General features: G+C 39.6%; 2 long non-coding RNA genes across 2 annotated transcripts in view; one reads left to right on the forward strand and one right to left on the reverse strand.

Annotated features, from left to right (window-relative positions):
• The window catches only part of LOC138752662 (uncharacterized), a 33,884-nt gene extending 32,700 nt beyond the window's left edge, over positions 1-1,184 (reverse strand). The window contains exons 1-2 of the long non-coding RNA XR_011350815.1: positions 1,076-1,184; positions 206-382 (exon numbers count right to left, since the gene is read on the reverse strand). This is a non-coding gene — a long non-coding RNA (uncharacterized lncRNA). The remainder of the gene's footprint in view (positions 1-205; positions 383-1,075) is intronic.
• Positions 1,185-1,399: 215 nt separating this feature from the next.
• Positions 1,400-18,246, forward strand: LOC138752663 (uncharacterized). The gene is made up of 3 exons (XR_011350816.1): positions 1,400-1,532; positions 14,442-14,577; positions 17,669-18,246. It is a non-coding gene; the product is annotated as an uncharacterized lncRNA (long non-coding RNA).
• Positions 18,247-19,375: the final 1,129 nt, after the last annotated feature.

The raw sequence follows: 19,375 nt of genomic DNA on the forward strand, positions 1-19,375 counted from the left end.
CCGATTTACCAGCTATGTAAGGCTATGGTGTAAAATTCCTGGGAAATGCAACCTTCCTGGGAACTTCACCCAGGACCTAGGAGGGTTGCCTAGATTCAGCAGTGTGAAAAGGTCTAATAATGGTACCGAAGGACTGTTGTGCTATCAGAGATGCAATTTCTCAAATAAGACATAAAATTGAGATCTTGTTTGCTCTATAACTTACTTTAACCAACTCATCCCAATAAGAGCAATCGGGAAGTTAATGTGATCTGCACTTTCATTCTCGCTGATGGAAGTTATCTGATAGTCATCCCTTTGCACATTGTGGGATCCCATTGTCTGCAACTTGGATGCTGTGGTATCTACAACCAGGTCAGCATTTTATGAAGTATTTCAGCGGCTGTGAAACATTGAGATGGCCTGTGAGAATGCTGGCTGCTACACAAATGCAATTCTTTAGACCTCTGACAGTGGAATTTCAATCCCTTTCACAGTAAGTTAGATGCGTGACAGTTTACATCAGGGCATGGTAAACAGGCCTGCAAACTGAGTAGGCACTTCATTAGGAGTCACTACAATCCTTCGTTAATTGACAGAAGATTACCCTCTACAGAGTCTGTCAATTCAACCTTTCTTTTATCATGGTGTAACCACCCACCCCGCACCCCCACTCCCCCTCACCACCACACCACTTCCCATTCACTTCAATTGCCAGCACAGTCTTACAGGTAATGTGTAGCTTATGCATGAAGAATTGCTCTTAGATGAGGTTGGGTTGATAGGGGCTTTCGCTGAATGCAGTGTTTAGCATTGCCCATCTGAGCTTAAAATGTCAATAAAACCTGGAGCAGTGAGGCTCCTTTTGATACATTTGTGCAATCAAACAACAAAACAAAAACAAGAAGAAGTGCATTGTTTGAGGAATTCAGCAGTGATGATAAGCGCTGGCCAAAGTGCATTGCTAGTTTTAAACCTGCATCTGAGTGCACTTCCATCAAAACTAATGGAGAAGAGCTCATGGACAGAGCCTGAAGCAGTCTATGTACTTTAATTGCCATTTACATACCAGAAAAATCATTAATTTCTAATTCACCTATTATTCTCTCAGCCCACCGTGTTTTATCAATGTCTGAGTGAGGCAGGGAAATGATTCACTTTGCAGCCAGCTTTCTCTCTCTGGGTTCAATGTTTCCTCCGTATCTTTTGACCCTGCTGCCAATAGCATCATTAAGCAACTGAGACAGCTCACAGCTCCTTATTTAGATATGATTTATGATGTCACATTAACCCTTCGCTGACCTCGAGCTACCTTTTATTAAACCAGTTTGATCCACTAAAGGAACATTTTAAATAAGCATGGTTTAATGCAAGTGCCATTGCCTATATCATGAGTTTCACCAATCCAGCATGAAAATCATTCCCATTCCTTTCAACTATTGAGCATCCTATTGGAAAAAAACATCTAGCTCGAAAATTGCTTCATCATTTCCATCCAAGTTTTGCTAACTCAGCTATCCTGAACTTTCCAGGGAAATGAGGAAAGAAGTATTGTAAGACATGGCTATTTGTTGACATCTTTATTCTTCGTGATCTGCCACAGACCCCCAGCAAATATTGTTCCAAAACTCTACCCATACGCCCTAATTTGCAGAGCGCACCAGAAAATTCTCCTTTATTGCATTTAACAAGTATTCAGGAGGCAATTCAATAAGACAGGAAAATAAGAGCAGAGTTGGACTACTTAGTCCTTCAAGCTTGTTCTGTCATTCAATACCATCATGGCTAATCTATGTTGGCCTCAATTCCTCTTCTCTGCCAATAACCATGTCCTTACAATTTTTCAATATTTCAAATAATTATCTATCTCCGCTTTAAATATATCTAGTGATACAGTGCCCACCACCTTCAGGGGAACTTCCAAGCACTCATTCCCCTCTGAGTGAAGACATTTCTATGCACCTCAATTTTAGATGACTGGCCCATTATTTTGTATCCAGGTCCAAATGCTCACAACTCATCCACTGGTGAAAATATTTACCTTGTCAATTAATTCCCTTAGGATCTTAGATGTTTGTAACTCCAGCCTCTAAACTTCAGCTTCTAAACTCCAGCCTCTCATCCCAGGAATTAGCCTGGTGAATCTCTTGGATTGCCTCCAATGCAACACTTCCCCAAGACCCTCTGTCTGTGTGTCGAATATTTTAAGAGAGTGGCATGTTATGAGATCTAAACATCTCACCATCTTGTTAGAATTCCACTGTTATAATAATATAATTCATAATGATTTAATAGCATTTTCAACCCTTTTAGAGAATGCTTTGCATTTCAAGGTGAAAAGGCAGTGGTTTGAATTGCTGCAGCTTTTAACAGTTTTTACACTTCTAATAATGATAATTCGAGCACCATCCATTTCCCGAAATATGGGGCTGGATCATCCCAATCCAGGAAAGTTGCTGAAATCACATTTTAGTGCTTAGTTCTTTGGTTTCGTGAGCAGATTGTATGCAGAGGTCAATGACTGGTTAATTTTGAATTAATGAAATTGACCAGAAATTGACAAGCAGATTCTTTGAAAAGTGATTCTGTAGCTTTAAGTATACAGTGTAGTGGTATCATTTCCTTTTGTATGCTCCACGCACACTTAGCCTAATTGTAGGTTTCTGTGACATTTTACATGTGATACAGACAACACAATAAAGGAGGAAATGATTTGGAAGATGCAGAACAAAGTTACCCAGCGTCCAAAAGCCTGAGGAACCTTGCAATATTTATCACATCCATTTTTCCTAATTTCTCCTCCTCAACTTCAGCTGTCCTAAGGGTAAATCCGCTTTCCTGCAAAAGAAAGCACCTATGTACTATTCGGTACAATTTGTCTTCGGTCCAAGCTCAGGTTACAGTCCAATGACCCACCTTTTAGAGCTATTTTATTTGTTTGATTGTTTATTGAAAGCCATGACTCTTTGGAAGAAAGAGCTCCATTTAAAAAAATCTATTCATTCAAGGGATGTGGTATTTGCAGGCTGAAGCCTATCCCTAATCACCTTGAGAAAGTGTTGATGAACTGCAATCCTTGAGGAGTGGGTTTTCCCACAATGTTGTTGGGTGCAGTAAAACAATGCAGGCAGAATCAGAATTTATTGTCACAAACACAACATGAAATTCATTGTTTTGTAGTCAACATTACAGGTGCAAAAATTGCCAGAAAATTACATTGTTAAAATAAATAAATTAGTGCAAAAGAGAAAAAAAAAGTGAGGTAGTGTCTGTAAAAACACAAAGCCAGGGAAACTCATCAGGTTAAATAATGTACTTTATAAAGCAGAGATAAAAGTACATAACCAACGTGGTGGCCTTGAGCCCTTCATCAAGGTGTGAGCAAAATATAGGCAGGTGTCTGAACAAAATGGTGGGGGAAAGGGGAATGGGGAGGAGCACAATGGCACAGGCAAGTGGTCATAAGTTTGAAATTCCTACAGAACTCTGGAAAGCCAATGAGAACTTCTTCAGGGTAGGCATCCCTCAAAGAGATTTTTGCAGTTTTACAGTACATAGGAGTAACATGAAAGTCTGAAGATGCCATGATTGAAGTTAAAGACACAAAGCTGGAGAAACTCAGCAGGTCAAGCAGTATACAGTGGCGAGCCTTCTTCATGCTTGCATCGACCTAAAGGCCTTAGGATAGATCTTCAGAGATGTTGATACGCAGGAATCTGAAGTTCATTACCATTTCCACTGCTGATCCCTCGATGAGGACTAGTTTGCATTTTCCTGGTTTTCCCTACCTGAAGAGCACAATCAGTTCCTTAGTTTTGCTAATGTTGAGTGTAAGGTTATTGTTGTGATACCACTCAACTAGCTGATCTATCTCTCTCCTCTATGTTTCCTCATCGCTGTCTCAGATTTGTAGATGGCATTTAAATTGTGCCAAGCCATGTATGTAGAGTAGAGCAATTGGCTAAGCAGGCACCCTTGTGTGCCTGTGTTGCTTAGAGAGGAGGAGATGTTGTTACCAATTCACACTGACTATGGTCTTCGGATGAGCAAGTCCAGGATCCACTTGCAGACAGGGTGCAGAGTCCAGATCTTTCTGGCCAGTACTGAGACGATGATGGTATTGAAAACTGAGCTTCAACTGATGAAAAGCAGCCGGATGTATGTGTTGCTGTTGTCTAGGTGATTCAGGCCTGAGTGGAGAGCCAATGAGATTTCATCTACTGTGCAGCAATTACGGTAGTGGTTATTCAATATGTGGCAATGAACAAAATTTTGCATTTATATCCATCTTCTTCTGCTGTCTTTTCAATCAATGGAGTCCTGCTTCCAGTTCAACTCTGTGGTTTCTGAGGTGACATACTGTGTAAAGTTAAGGTGGAATCTATAAATGATGCTCAATGGGATGAATGGGTGGTAGTATGGGAGGTGGTACCCTCCTTCCGTTGTGTATATTGGGCTTCTGTGTGAATGACCTGAAGTTCTCAGTGCCAATTGAAATGCTTCTTAGTGTAATTGAGAGATACAGCATAGAAACAGGCCTTTTGGTCCACCAACTCCGTTCTTTTTTTTAATATATTTTTTTAGACCATACATGTAGGCAAATACAAAATTAAAAAAAGACAAAAACATAAGTAGATAAATTTATACTACATGATGGTTGTAAACCAAACCCTCCAACCCCCGCCCACCCACCAAAAGACCCAAAAAAAGAGTGCATGAGAAGAGAAAAAGAATGAAGAAAGAAGGAAAGATAGAATGGAAAAATAAGAAAGGTGGCTGAAAAGTGTGGCTCACTCCACAGATTTGAATTCATTATTTAATTGGTCTTCTTCTTTGGAGAAGCTTAACATGGACTTGAGGACTGGAAGAAACTCAACTAAAGATTTACACCTGAGATCTGTAAATATTGTCTCTATATTTGCAGAAATATGTCATACCTATTTCTTAGGTTGTAAGTAATTTTCTCAAAGGGAACACAGCTATTCATTTCTGCATTCCAGTGTGCCATACCGAGATGGGAGTCAGACTTCCAAATAACTGCAATACACTTTCTGGCCACTGCCAGTGAAATTTTAACAAATTCAACTTGATATTAATATAATTTCAATTTTGGTCTTATCCCTATTATATTTCCCAGTAAAAAAAAATTCTGAGTTTTGTGGAAATGGAATTTCAATAATCTGTTCTAAAAAATGTTCTAAATCCATTCAAAACGGTCTCACTTTGCAACATGACCAAGTCGAGTGTAAGAAGGCTCATATCTCCTCACCACATCTAAAACATTTATCTGATAAGTCTGACTTTAACTTATTTAATTTCTGTGAAGTGAGAGATAAATAATGCAAAAAAAAATTGTATTATTACCGAGCGGCCCAGATGAGATTTCTTTCTCTTTTTTGAGGAAGGAGCCAAACCTGTGTGGTTGAAAGTAGAACTAGAAAAAGTAGGAGAGAGAATAGCAGATTTTTAAAAATATAAATGTGAAGCAAAATTAATATCTGGTGAAAAAGATAAATAATTAAAATTTAATTAATTAGTTTATTAATTAAAATAAATAATTTATATTTGGTATAAAACAAATTATAAGATTCAAACAAAAAGGTTCCAAAACACCTCTGATTCAAAACAGGCTTATCCCTTTACAATGGGTAGTAAAATTTTAGAGACTTGGTCTCATAAAGGGATCAGATATATTGAGGATTGCTCTGAGCTGGGGCAACTTATGTCATTTGAACAATTAAAAAATAAATATGGGATCCTTAACAACACAATCTTCTGCTATTTTCAATTCAGAACATACATAAGGGAAAAATTGGGGCCAACAGTGTTTTTATCAAAGTGTAGTGCTGTGGAGACTCTGAATCGAAAGGGAAACACAAAGAAATTCACTTCAGCCATGTACTTCTGACTTCAAATGGGAGCCCCTAAACAGGCGGTTTATAATTTTAGACAGAGATGGGAATCAGACTTAAGTGTAAGTATTGATGAGCAAAATTGGTCTGATTTATTTACAATACAATAAATGTAAGGTGTAGTGGCCATGTAGGGGGCTGAGTGGATGCATAGCGCAGTATTGCGAACTGTCACCAGTGAGTCTCACCAGTGGACGAGTAGAGCCGCGGGCCGGTCCGCTCTGCACTCACCTGGGCAATGGACCGCATACATGTGGTAGTGTATGCTGAGTAGTGGCATGCTGGGTTGCTATGCCTCTTTCTAGAGGGCACGGGGCTCCCATCATGTTTACTTTAAACACACCAGCCCCTCAGATTGGCGGCAAACACGTAGTGGCGTCACCTCCCCGATGACCCGTGGAGGCTGGGACGGAAGGGATATAAAAGAAGGATGGCAAATTCAAATAAGCAGTCTTTGGCTGACTAACCTTGTGTATGCGTGTTTATTTAGCAGCTCTACCGGTATAGTCGCTAGAAAAGTATAGATTAGTACAATATAATTTTTTGCACCAACTCTGTTCTGCTCACCAACCACCCATTTACACTCATCCTATACTAATCTAGTTTAGTTTATCCTTCCCACATTTTCATTAACCCCCCCCCCCCCTGGATTCTACCAATGATATATTAGCAATGGGCAATTTACAGCAGCCAATTAACTTACCAACCTAGACAATGGAGGAGAAAGGAGAAACTCAGCAGGTCCCACCGTGCACACAGAAGGCAAAGATATATAACCAACATTTCGGGCTTGGGCTCTTTATCAAGGCATGAGCAAAAAGCAGGCAGGTGTCTGAATTAAATTGCAGGGGGAGGTGAGAAGAAGGGGCAGGAGGAGCAACATTAGCTAGCAATTAAGAGGTCATAGGTCAACGTGGATTTGGGGGCAGGAGAGAAAACCAGAGAATTGATGAGGGGAAGGTGCTAGCTCTATGAATGCAGAGCTGGAGGAAAAGAGACAGCGGGATAGGGAATGAGAGAGAGAGAGAGAGAGAGAGAGAGAGAGAGAGAGAGAGATAGTGGCTGAGGAGTTGGAGGAAAGGAGATATAGGGATGTGGAATGAAAGAGACGGTGGCTAATGAAAACCTGAGAAATCAATGTCTCACTCCAGACCGTATTTGAGAGCAGCATTCAACCCAACTTCTACCAGCTATGACACCTTAGGCCATTTTGAGTGGTCATTCATTGTGGACCAACTTATCAGTGCACATAGCAGCAGTTCACTCATCGTGACAGGGTAACATGAGGATTGATGATCAAACATTCAATCTCACAGCTATGCGGAGGAGGAAACGGAAGTAGAGAGCAACACAGATGTTGGGAGGAATTCCAGATCCTGGGTTGAAATGATGGATTTTTCAAATGGTTACATTTGGAGAAGTTCAAATATCTCAGAGGACCGGAAATTGGATTGCAGATCTGAATAGGAAACTATTGGAAGGTGATTCCTATCTCTCTTGCTTCTCACAATCTGGTAGAACCTCAGATCCAGGGTCGTCTCAATGGGAACGCTTCAGGAGTCCTTGCTCAACAGCCTGGCTGCTTCGACAGATTACCTTTCCGACTGCAACAGGACACTTCCCCAGCATGCACCGCTCCATCTAGTGGGCTAATTGAGAACTGGCTAAATATTCCCAATGGCATTAAACTATAATTGTATGGAATTATAAACCTACAAATGGTTTGGCTGATACAAAGAATGTTACTTTCCCAAGAGCTATGCAACCCTGTAAGACTCAAAACACTTCTGAATCCCACTGCCTACTCTATGACACTTCCTTCCCCCATTGCTTTTCCATTCAAAGATCATTCTATCTTTCAGTTCTTCCCAACACCAGGAACCCTCCTGAGCTTAGTGATTTCCCAGAATGTTTCCTCCTTCTTTTTCCAGGTTCCTGCCAATACACAGGTCTGATATTATCTCTGGAGTTTATGGCCACTCATTTTCACCTCTGGAATATCATAGTGTCTTACATCATGTAAGCATGTCCTACGGCTCAACTGCCCTATGCTGACCAAGTTGTTCAACTAAGCTTGTCCCATTCACTTGCATTTTCCCCATATTCCCCTCAACCTTTCCAATTCATGTATCTTCCAAATCTGTTTTGAAAGTCATATAGTTTAATATCACATTTTCCATGTATCTATCGATTTAGTAGCATCTTCAGGTATTCAAACCTGCTTCATTCAACTTTCATGTAGTTTAAGATGTCTTGAAACATTAAAGTAATGTTATAAAGATAATATCACTTTCTCAAATATTTTTCAACAAGTTACTCCTCTTCCTTCTTTCCCATCTCTCCTCTTTCTTTATTACTCTCCCTCCTTCCTCATGTTTCTCCTTTCTCCTCTCTCCTCACTCCCTTGTGCTCTCTCCCACTTTGTACAAGTGAGAAATAGGCCATTTCATCGCTGCTCTACACAGACCTCCTCCCACATCTCATCCTATCGATATTTGCTTCTAATCCTATCACCTTCATGTAAAGTGACTTCCTCTTTACTGAATGGTGTTCAATCCAATCATGGTACACTTAGCGTAGTGATTTCCACAATGTTATTACAGTGCCAATGATGTTGGCTTGAGTCTGGCACCGTCCATATGGAGCTTGTACATTTTTCTCATGACTGCATGAGTTTTATCTGGGAGCTCTAGTTTTCTCCCACCTAGCTAAAATCTACAGAGTTTGTAGATTTGTTGGTGTATTTGGATGAGATTTCCAGATTTCAGATTTATTGTCAGAGTACATACATGACATCATATACAACCCTGAAAATCCTTTTTCCTTCGGGTGCAGCAGAATTACCATTAATAGGTAGTGCAAAAAAATAAACTGTACACAGTGTAAATATGTAAACAAATAAAGAACTGTAAACAGATAATGAATGCAAATGAACTGACTGTGCAATACAGAGAGAACAATAAGAAAATCAATAAAGTGCACAAGTAAGAGTTCTTAAATGGATCTCTGATTGAGTTTGTTATTGAGGAGTCTGATGGTGGAGGGGTAGCAGCTGTTCCTGAACCAGGTGGTGTGAATCTTTTGGCACCCATACCTCTTTCCTGATGGTAACAGCAAGAACAGAGTGTGTGCTGCGTGCCGTGGGTCTTTGATGATTGCTGCTGCTACCCTGTAGATGTACTCATTAGAGGAATGAGATTTGCCTGTGATATCCTGGGATGTGCCCACTACCTATTGGAGGACTTTATGCTCAGGGGTATTGGCGTTCCCATGCCAGACCATGATGCAGCCGGTCAGCACACTTTCCAGCACATCTCTATAGATATTTCCCAAGGTTTATGGTGTCATACCAAACCTCCACAAGCCCCTGAGGAAGCTGACATGCTTTATTCATGATGCTATCGGTGTGTTTGGTCCAGGAAAGATCCTTTGGGATTGTGACTCCCAAGAACTTACATTTGCTCATCTTCTCCACCTCTGATCCCTCAATGATCAACAGATTGTACACCTCTGGCTTTCCCTTCCTGAAGTCAACATCAGCTCCTTAGTTTTGATGACATTGAGTGCAAGGTTCTTGTTGGTGCACAATTCAGTCAAGTTTTCAATCTCCACCCTGTATGCTGTCTCATTCCCTTCCATTATACAACCCACTACCATGGTATCATTGACAAATTTGTAGATGGTGTTATTGTCGTACTGAGCTACACAGTCGTAGGTGTAAAGTGAGTAGAGTAGGGGGCTAAGAATACAGCCCTGTGGTGTTCCAGTACTGATGGAGGTTGTGGACGAGAAGTTCCTACCAATCTTCACCAGTTTTGGACTGGAGTTGAGGAAACCCATGATCCAATTACACAGTGGGTTGTTAACTCCCAGGTCTTGGAGTATGCTGATCATTTTTGAGAGGATGATGGTGTTGTAGTTGATAAAGAGCATCCTGATGTATGCATCTTTTCTGTTAAGGTGTTTGAGGGCTTTGTGTAGAGCCAGTGAGATGGCATCTGCTGTAGATCTGTACTATAATAGGCAAACTGGAATATATCCATATCACTGCTCAGACAGGATAGGCTACATCACCAACCTTTCAGAACACTTAATCACTGTTGATGTTAATGCTACTGGTTGATAGACATTAATGAAGATTACTACACTCTTCTTGGGCACCGGTATGATTGACTCCTGTTTGAAACAAGTGGGTACCACACCCTGCTGGAGTGAGATGTTGAAGATAGCCATGAATACCTTAATAAGTTAGTCAGCACAGATCTTTAATACTCGGCCAGGTACTCCATCCAAGTACAAGGCTGGCGTGGGCTTTTGGGCCTGAAGGGCCTGTTAGTATGCTGCATCTATAAAAGTTTTTAAAAAAATATTAAAACCTTATCAAAGTAAGTTCCAACATTTCTTTTAAAATTATTTTTTCTTACTTCCTTGTTGTATTAGCACTTTATATTCATGGCCCCTAATTTTGACTCCCTCCTCCTTTGGGTAAATCTCTGCTTGGAATTTGGATCACTTTTTTGCGTGAATCCCAAACAGAAGACAATTTCCTCATGTTAAATTATGCCAGTGATAATTTCCATGTGACACATCACCCCACCAAAAAGTTGGACTGGATGTTTTAAGAAATAATCCATGAAAGTTCCTCTAGTGTATTTTCAGAGTGGATGTATATCAAAGGATCTTGTCTCAGCTGCAGTTCCTACATCCACAATTACTACCATAAATTGGAACATTTGGGGACAATGCATGGCTTTTTCTTATCAGGCACAAAAAGAAACCAGGAGAAAACCCCACAGCAGATGGGTAATGAGAGGTAAATTAAGGAGACATCGATATTCTCCATTTAACTCCTGCCAGATTCACTTTCCATTGCTCCATTTATGTGAAGAAATATCATTGTGTGTTCTCTTATTGATCAGCACACCTGAGTGTAAGACACTGTAATATCTGCAGAGCTGATTGGTCCATTCCTTGCAGCTGTGTGGCACTTAGGACTCAGGGTGGGGGTTCAGCCACAGAAATTGAAGATTGCTGCTCCCTTCTTTGCTTGTATTTCTCTCACCTCCATTGCAGATTCATTGCCTGCAGCTGGTCAGAGGTTCTTTAAGGTCTGACCACCTTCCCAGATTTCAGTGGTGATGGACAGCTTGGAAAACTCCATGCCATTCCCATCGGCAATTATCCAGGTAGGCACTTGACTCTTGCTGAAAAGCATGCTGGCAATTTTAAAAATCGAGTCACCTAAATGGACATTATGATTTTAAAAAGTGTATATTTAACCAACCAGATTAGGCTGAAATCCAGTTTCCAGCAACATTCCCTCGACCCAAATTATCAAACCTTCCGATAATCACAAGCTCAATGTTTGCACCCCCACCTGCCCCCACCTTTGCTTTCCTATGGAGAGGGTTGCAGCTCATTCAATCACGATCTAGGGAATTCAAAAGCATGTCAACCCACCCTAAATTACATATTGATCAGTTTTAATTGCTTGCCACCCATCAGCATTAGCTTTGAAAATTCATAGGAGAAGAATAATGCGCTCTTTGGGAAAGATTATGTCTGGGGCATCACAAATGATTTCTATTGCTTAACCCTCACTGATACAGAATGCTTAGAATGCTATTGTGGCCACAGTGGAATCTTTCTTTTTAATTGTTGTGGCAAATTGAAATAGTTTATACTATTGTCCATTGCAGCAATCTCCTATCTATTTTGCACTATTTATTTTCCCTCAACATTTTCTAGTTGAAGAGTTTTGCATAACCTTTACATGTAAAATATTTTTCTGGTTGTTGCCCAGAGACTCTTTCCTGCATTCACTCCCTGAGCTCCACAGATGAGACCAGGTTCGATCGGATATGATCTAATTAAGTGATGACATACAGTATGATCAATGACATAATCCAGTAATCCCCAGAATTCTTTCAAGTTAGGTGACAATTGGGCGTTGCAGTTCTCCCAGCCCAGCAAACTGAGAAAATCAGCTGAATTCAGTATGTCATTGATGTCACTCAAAAACTTTTTCAGGTGTACTGTGGAGACCATTCTGATTGGTTGGATCACTGTCTGGTATGGAAGTGTCAATACTCAGGACTAGAAAAAAACTCCAGAGGGCCGCTAACACAGCCTGCAACATCATGGGCATCAGTCTTCACTCCATTGAGGACATCTATAAAAGGTGATATCATAAGCAAGCAGCCTCTATCCTCAAAGACCCCCACCACCCAAGCCATGCCCTCTTCAATCTGCTACCATCAGGAAAAAGGTACAGGAGCCTGAAGATGAGCACTCAACGGCACAAGGGCAGCTTCTTCCCCGCTGTCATCAGATTCCTGAATGAACAATGAACCACAGGCACTGCCTCACTTTGTCTTTTTCTTGCACTATTTTTATTTATTTTTTTAAGGTGATTTATATAAAGGTCTGCTTTGTGATGCAGCCACAAAAAGAAATAAATTTCATGACACGGTCATGACAATAAATTCTGATTCTTATTCTCATTCTGGAACATTTCAATTTCAACTATTTCTTTTATTGCTGTAATGCAGTCACAATTGTGGTAAATTTGTGCGCAGGAAGCTCCCATGTATAGCAATGATATTTTTTTGTAAGTGAATATTGTAGGATAAATATTGCCCAGGATGCTTCCTTCCTCAAAACAGATCCATGGGCTTTTAACTTCCTATGAGGGAAGTGGTGCCCCAATTTATCATCTCATCTGAAAGAGGTAGACTGGCACCCAACAGTCCAAACTGCTACCCCAACATTCCGATGAACAGGGTTCAACCAGAGTCTCAAAGAAAATGGCCTCAACACAAACCTTGACTGACCATTTATGTCTATGGATACTACCTGATACACTGAGCCTTTATAGCTTCTCATTGTTTCTTCTAGATTCTTGCATCTGCAGTTCTCATTGTTTCCTCTTGATTCTTGCATTTGCAGTTCTTGTGTTTCTCTAGATTACTACCAGGCAGGGCCAAGCAGACTGTGAGCAATTAGAAGGGACACATCATAAAACATGCATTAATGTGATACCTTATTTTATCCTTGACATAACCCAATGCTTCACAGGCAAGAAGGTATTTTTAAAGACAGAGCTAGGGTTTTCCCTATGGAGAGGATGAAAGGTGACTTAAGAGAGGTGGACAAGATTATGAGGGGCTGAGATAGGGTGGACACCCAGCACCATTTTATCTCAGGACAACAATGGCCAATACCAGAAGACATCTGTTTAAAGTGAGTGGATGAAATTTGAGGGGATATGAAAGAAGTAGGTTTCATATACAAGGTGGTGGGTGGTTGATATGCATTTCTTGGGTTTGGGGTGGAGATTGGTACAATTGGAACATTTAAAAGACTCTTAGATAGGCCCATTGATGCAAGAAAAATAGGGCTATGGGTGTGTAAAATGGAATAATTAGATTGGTGTTAGGTAGGTTTACACAGGTCAGCACAGTGTCATGGGCTGAATGGCTTGGACTGCGTTGTAATGTTTTTCATTCTATATTCTAATGTGCAGTACCAGCTGGTACATGGACAAGATGAATATTAAACATACTACAAGATGCTATAAGAGCAGTCACCATCAACCACTCTAAACATTCATTCTCTTGACCAGGTATGTACTGAGTGCGCCATTTACTGCAGTTACTCAATGCAGCACCTCTCAAACCCATGGCCTCCATCACAAAGGTCAAGTGTAGCAGGCACACAGGGACCTCCTCCCTAACCTTTCTTGTTACTGGGTCTCAATCTTGGATCTCCCTGCCTAACCTCACTGCGAAAGCACCGTCACCAGAATGACTGCAGCAGTTCAAGTAGGCATCTCTCCTCCACCTTCTCCAGTGCACTCGTAGATCACAAAAATGAATATATATTACACATAGGAAATAATTATCATTTTATATTACTTGGTCACCTAAACTGAACAATACTGTGAATGTAAAATAATGGTGCTGAGTTTCTGAAGTGGTCAACATTTTCAATATTTCAATGTTCCCTTTTTCTCTGAACTTAACTCGTTTTTTTAGAATTACAGTATGGTAACAGACCCTTCCAGCACACGAACCCATGTTGCCCAATTACACCCAATTAACCTACACCTCTCCCTACCCCCAGCCCAAATATTTTGGAGGAAACCAGAGCACCTGGAGGAAACCCATGCAGATATGGAAAAATGTACAAACTCCTTACAAACAGCGTCAGAATTTAGTTCTTCTTAAACTGAAAACTGATCACATTGGCCTGCTGGGTTTTAGAGTTGAGCCATAAAAGCAGGGCCTTCAATGAGAAAATAAAGTACGTGGGTCAGATCAGACCCTACTATCAAAACTCCTCCGAACATCTCTAATAGGCAACAAAGCCCCCCTCCCCTCACCCCAGAAACATTTTACAACTATTATAAATGAAATAAATAATGAGTTTTTTTAAGAATTAAAAAAATGATTATAACTAAATTGGAATCAATGAAACTTAAATAATTAAGAACATTAATCAAAGTATGAATAATTAAAAAGAACTTACCATATCTTACCTTCCCTGCAGCACCACACTACTCCTTCTAATGAATGAGCTTGCAGATTCTGCACTGGAGCTGCCCACAAGAAGGATCCCAGAATATGTTCCATAGGTTGATGAATCTCAGCAAGATCCTGCAGGAAGTCCAGCGGCAGAGTATCAGGTTTAAAGTATTAGATCCATAGGGCAGAAACAGGCCCTTTGGCCCAACTCATCCATGACCATTAGCCTGCATTTGATTCATATTCCTCTAAACCTTTCTTATCCATGTATAACTTAAAAAAAAGGATTTAGGCAAAAGGCAGGGAACTATAGGCCAGTTGGTTTAACATCTGTGGTTGGGAAAATGCATGAAGCAGAAAGAAGAAATAGCGAGGCACCTGGAGTGAAATAGATCCATCAGTCAAACACAGCACGGATTCAGCAAACATACTGGAGTTCTCTGAGGATATAACGAGCAGGGGAGATAGCGGGAAGCAGATGCACGTTGTTTACTCGGATTTCCAGAAGGTGTTCGATAAGCTGCCGGTTAAAATATTTGAACATAAGAAAAGAATGCATAGTGTTGGGGGTGCCGTATTAGTATGGATAGAGGATTGGTTAACCTATAGAAAGCAGAGAGTTGGGATGCAGGGGTATTTTTCTAGTTGGCAAACCGTGCTGAGCAGGGGGAACTACTGGGCCTGCAACTGTTCACGTGCAATTCTGGTCTCCTTACTTGAGGAAGGATGTACTGGCTTTGGAGGAGGTTCACCAAGTTGATTTCGGAGATAAGGGGATTAGCCTATGAGGAGAAATTTAGTTGTCTCGGACTGTACTCGCTTGAATTTAGAAAAATGGGAGGGAATCTTATAGAAACATATAAAATTATGAATGCATAGGTAAGATAGAGGTATGTAAGTTGTCCTCATTGGTGGGGGAGAGTATAACTAGGGTCATAGATTTAGGACGGAGATGAGAAGGAACTGCATTTCCCAGAATGCGGTGATCTGTGGAAGTCATTGCCCATTGAAGCAGTGAAGGTGACCTCAGCAAATATATTTAAGCCAAGTTTCGATAGATTTTTACATAATAAGGGAATTAAAGGATATGGGAGAAAGGCAGATAGGTGGAGATGAGTCTGGTGACTCAGTTTCCAATACTTACATGACCACTTAATTGTTTCAGGATCTGAGATGTAGCCAGTAATTATTATTGGTTGGTGTGGTTATAGGTTTTGATGGGGAAAAGTATTGGTCCAGAAACCTTCACATGATCAATAGCAATTATGTTTTGAACCATAATCAGGACAGTAGAATGAAAAGGATTTATCACAATGTACATTCAAATTCAATGCACCCACTTTTTGTGTTGAGCTTGAAAATTTTTATTGTTATAATAACATTAAATAGTCTGTGTAGTGAAGATGTTCCTAAAGTGCTCTCTAATCTTTAGATCCATTGATGGTGAAAGAATCTCAATAAGTGGGTAGCAATGTTAGGATGTTGGCTGCAGGAAAATCTAGAGGATAGTGATAATACCTGGTAACTATAACTTCTGGTCTCCTAAGAGGTAGTGTTGGAGAAATCTTATTGTGTTACACCAGTGCATCTTGCAGGTTCTACACACTCCTGCTTTGCTGCAGTGTTGACAAAGGAGTGAATGTTTTGTAGATTAAGTGCCGATTAAGTAGTTATGCAGCATAGGTTAATCAACTCTGAAGGCATCTGGGCAGCATCTTGGAAATAGACTACTCAGTAATTATAGGCTGTCCTGTGTAACAAATGAGTTCTGTTTTCACAGATATCCCTGTCAATGTGGTCCATAAGTCAGAAAATACGTAAAATTCATGTGATATGCGACATACCACCAAAATATTATAATGAATAGTATCAAAAGCAGATAAGACTGATAATGAAGAAAAATTACTTAAAGTGGAGAGAGTGAGGAAACTTGCTCTTCTGCTTATGGGAACAAATGTATATGAACTTTTGAATGAAATAATATTAAGGAGGCTTGTATTTATTGGTGTCCATAAGTCAGGAGTTCATAACCCAGAAAAAGACTGTATTGGGGGGGAATAAATTAACTATAAAATTATGATATCTGACCCAGAGAAATAGCTGTAAATTAGAAACAGAGACAGAAAAGCCGGCCATGGAATTCTAAGTAAATCCCACTGCAACATTTTGTCACAATTCCACATGCAAGAATTCTCACAGGAAAAGCTGTCCTGAAACTCCATGGAATATCAATCTTTTGACCGCGCAGTAAAGGTAAATCTTGCAAATAAGGAATTTATGAACACAATGGAATATTCCAACTTTTCTAACAAGCCAATCAAATTAAATAAATGAATTTAACACAATTATTTCTCAACATAAAATGTGAAGCTCCATCTAACCTAAAACATATTGCAGTCAAGAGACATATTGTTATCTTGCATTATTTGAAAGTCAATTATTTTCTTTCCCCATATTCCAATTTTTAAGCTAAATCAAGGGTATTTATTGCTTGGAGTTTAAAGGGTTAATCTTTTTCTCAGGATCAATGTCACTCCAGAACTAGAAAGGAGGAAAATGTAACATTTGCAGACTCCATTGACTTGCCTGCCTTCCAAAACTATGAATCGGAACTCTTTTGTGTGGAGAGTTTTGGTGAGATCACATGAGAGGGGAGTTGAGACTGAGAACTTCTGGGTTAAATTATGCCATCTTGTGAAAGTCAATTCATCAATTGGTAAGGTCTTTGTAGCTGTGGTATTAATAATAATTGAGACTCAATGTTGAAAATCAAGACTTATACTGACACAAAACCTTTTACCACTTTAAAATATCCCAATTGTTCATGTTTTAAAGGGCACTCATTCTTGAACCATAGAACAGTTTGTAACCAAAGGACATGCAGACTCCATCATAAGGCATCAAATATTTATAAATGGATCAGCTGAAATTAGCTCCCAAAAATAATTTTGTCTATATTCACTAATACAGCTCAGTAATGACATTAAATTTAAATTTTACATTTAGACATACAGCACGGGCCTAGAGCATGTGGCAGCCAATTAGACCCAATTAACCTACAGCCTCTGTATGTTTTGAAGGATGGGAAGAAACTTGGGCACCCAGAGGATACTCAGGCAAATACAGGGAGAATGTACAAACTTGTCACAGTCCGTGCTGTAATAGTGTAGCACTAACTGCTACACTAACCGTGCAGCCCACGGAATTAAGGGATGAACCTTACTTGGAATTCTTCTCCTTTATATGAAAAAGGTACCTCAGAATCTCAGCAAATGGAGAAGATGGAACAAGAGAAACACAAGAACTTACAGATACAAAAGATGGTGAGCAAACAAAGAGAAGTTCGAGGGACTTGGCAGATCAAGCAAACATCCATGGACAGAAATGGACATTCAACATTTTGGGTCAGGTCACGGTATCGAAACCACCAAGAGAAGATGAGAACTTGGCTCATCATCTCCTGCCAAAGGAATCTGTGGCTGCACAGAGCTTAATAATTTGTATGTTGGAAGCATGAGCATAATCCTATACTGGAACAAGGTATAGAAAGGATGACATATTGGGGGAAATAAGGGCATCCTGCTTCCTTTTGCAGTTTTTTTTGTTTTATAGTATCACACACCTTATGAAACGTTAATAAAATGTTGGAGGCAAACCAATCAAGGCTTTTCTGTACAATACAGGATATTGCTGATTTAATTGTACAAACACTGACTGCATTGCGAAAATTGCTGTAATTAAGTATTGACCAGTTTTAAAATGTGAAAGGGCTGTGAAAAATGTTATACAGAACGTTATTGCAAATAGATTTTTTTGAGCATAAATACTGAAGTACCTGACTTTGGTGCAGATGCACATTTTGCTGAGCAACTGGCAAGTTCCAATCATCTGTATCACATCTAAAAATACTACCTCTTGTGCACAAAACACGGACTTCAAAAAGTATCATTCTAATACAGTACATCACAGTGTGAGAGCTACTGATTGAGAAGTGCTTTGAAGTGTTGTGTAATTTTGCATTGAACTATGCAATATAAATTTGGATTGCTCCAGCTGAAATAAAATGCCCTATTTTAGAAAGTTACAAAGCAATTTAGTTGACCCAAAGTACTAAATAGTACGACTTTGAATACTCCTGTCTCATTCGATACTGCTGACTGCACAATTCATGTCAAATATTGGACATTAAAAGGAGCAAAAGGCAGTTTGCAGCTTATGACATTTATCAGTGATGAAATGCGAGTGCACTGCACACCAGATTTTTCGATCCAGAGCCCCATGCCTCATTATACAGTTTTAACATAATGGCATAACAATAATCAATGGGTACTGAAACTGAATTAAAAGTTGATCTTAGTGCTAATTAGTGCAAAAGGAAAACTGAATATTGGTGTCATTGTGACCTTAAAACCATAAAGCTGCCATGCAACTGGGGTTTTTGTCTGACCGTCATAAATTAAGAAGATAAATCTACAAACTTAGTAATACCTTTATTTTTATAGATCAGTTTTAATTTTTTAGCAAATATTTTAAATGAGAGCTAAATTTTGAAACAGTGGTTCATTTTTTTTCTAAATTGGAACTTTTAAAATTTAACTTTAAAGGAACAGTAATTGATGAATAATTTAATATGTCTGATTTCATGGGTTTTAGTTTAAACTTACTCAATGGCATAGCAGGCACTTGAAAACTTTTGAGCTGTTACATTCAAGCTCCTTGACTGATAAGCTTTATCAACACAACATTAAGTGCAAAGAGATGGGGTGTTTGTATTTGTCTCCTGCTTATTTAAAATTCCAACCTTCCATTTAAACAGAAAATGATAACAAAAAACAAAAAAATTCAAAGAAACCGATATAATATTTCACATCAATGATATGTTTTTCCACTGTGCCTTCAGCTTGAATATCCTTCACTCAGTGCATCAGCTGCAAATAAGGAAGTTGCATGTTTATGTGT

This window comes from Narcine bancroftii, chromosome 2 (assembly GCF_036971445.1).
Source record: "Narcine bancroftii isolate sNarBan1 chromosome 2, sNarBan1.hap1, whole genome shotgun sequence".
Lineage (NCBI taxonomy): Eukaryota > Metazoa > Chordata > Chondrichthyes > Torpediniformes > Narcinidae > Narcine > Narcine bancroftii.